Source organism: Cebus imitator, unplaced genomic scaffold (assembly GCF_001604975.1).
Source record: "Cebus imitator isolate Cc_AM_T3 unplaced genomic scaffold, Cebus_imitator-1.0 Scaffold357, whole genome shotgun sequence".
NCBI classification, from domain to species: domain Eukaryota; kingdom Metazoa; phylum Chordata; class Mammalia; order Primates; family Cebidae; genus Cebus; species Cebus imitator.
In genome coordinates, this window is record NW_016107672.1 from 208,772 (window position 1) to 211,033 (window position 2,262).

Here is a 2,262-nt window from a genome sequence, read left to right on the forward strand (position 1 = left end):
GCCTCCTGGGTTCAGGCAATTCTCCTGCCTCAGCCTCCTGAGTAGCTGGGATTACAGGCACGCGCCACCATGCCCAGCTGATTTTTTGTATTTTTAGTAGAGACGGGGTTTCACCCTGTTGACCAGGATGGTCTCGATCTCTTGACCTTGTGAACCACCCGCCTCGGCCTCACAAAGTGCTGGGAGTACAGGCTTGAGCCACCGCGCCCGGCAGAAAAATCTTTGATGGTCTGAGGACTAAGAATTTTTGAAGGGCAGATTACAGGAGATCATGTTTTATCAGAAACTTTATCAAATATACCCTGGAATATCTTCTTCAAATGTTGAGAAACTTTTTGTCCTCAAGCGTTATGTTCTAAATGTGGCTGATTAAGAACATTGATGTACATTTCTCCTTTTTCCTAGAAGGTAATGATGCCCCAGTTTATTATAGGGAGTAAAACTTCTATCATGTAAAGCATTTTCAAACAGTATTGCACATGTTTGGTGCATGTGACTGTGTTGGTGTAGATATGTGCCTCTGTGTATCTGGATCCAGTTGGTGGATCAGACAGGTGAGTTGCAGTCAGTAAATGGAAGACTCTTGTTTACTTGAAGTTCTAGCCCTATAGCTAAATTGACATATACTGGAGGCATCCACTGTACCTATAAAGATAATAACAAATTGTGAACCTGTATCTGAGGTCAATTAGGGCATAATAGTGACATCATATTCAACTTATACTCTAGTTGGCATGCAATTTGTTGATGTGCATATTATAATCATGTTAGTTGAAATGTGATTTTACTTTTAAAAATGTTGAGTTGTACAGTTTTGTTAAATTCTCTGAAATCATGTTGATAAAGAAAATACAATATAATCACTCTGCCTCTGGAGACATTCAGAGATGTTCAACTCTGATAGATGAATATTTTATAGCCAGTAAGATAAACAGATGTGGCAGCTTTACTTTTCTTCAGAAAATGAAGGTGCCCAACAAGATCACAAGCTCCTTGAAGCAAAGATTTAACCAACCATCACTCCTGACAACGGAAGTGGGCTTTGAAATGTACTATTTCAATGATTTAGGGAAGTTCTAAGTTAGAATGGGAATGCTGGTGTTATCAGTTTCAAGATTAGTGTGAAAAATTCCTTAGATCTGGAGATATGCAGTCATTTGCCTACATCTACATAACTAGTTATGCATGGAAAAGAGAAAGTAGAGCTTTGGATTTTGGCTTTCTATTGACGTGAATTAAGACATTATTTCTTCTTTCCAACTAGAGTGCTTCCTCTTACAGTATCTGAAATTGAGCTGTCCTAAGAAGCCAATTCAAGGATTTTCTTTAAGAAGGGGTTTTTCTGTTAATTTTGCATATGAAAAGAAATTATTTAAACACTCCAGAATGCTTCAAATATCCCATCATCTAATACTTGAATATCACCATCCTGCTAACTATTGCATAGCCTCAGTTTCCCCAAGTTTAAACTGTGATGGTGTGAGTTGTTAGAAAAGAAAATTAATCCTGGGTTTCAGGCGATAAAAAAGAGGGACAGGAAAAGGATAAAAAACTTATGTGGGCGTTAGGTTTTCTTTCCTTGTTAATGCAACACTGCAGAAGGCAAAAGCTCTTTTAAAAAGGAAACAAAGAGGGGAGAGGGAGAGGGTAAAGTATATTCAAATTAAGTAGCCAGTAATCTTGAGATGCCTTAAAAGCAGGTTTTATTAAAACCAAAAAACAAAGCACAAAAGCATGTTTTAGGCATAGGACCATACATAAGTAAAGAGGAGGAATTTGATTATTAGTACCTGGTTAGAAATTCTCTGTTATTCCAAACTAAAAAAAGTAGGAAATGGTTGCAGGCAAAGCAACTTATTGTAAGTTTGACTATTATTGGTAATTACAAGTTTGCTTTCATTCTTCTGCTTAGGATAAGGAGGTAGGAGACTGAAATCCCGTATCACTGTGGTGTTAATCCATGTGTCATGGAAAAGTTAATCTCATATATATAATCTACAAAAAACTATCTAACATTGGCTTTGGGTATTTTCTTTCCTAATTAGGATATCATTCCATGCCAATAATTTTATCAATTTTCACACAATTTTGTAAAGCAACCTACCATAAACTAGCTCATATATACAAACATTTTAGGAAAAGTTAGTCAAATATTGTTACCTAAAAATGACACTTTAAATACATGAGATTACTGATGTAATATGCCTTATCTGAGCCTTTACAATTAATTTTTTAAAATCATTCAACACAATAATTATAATG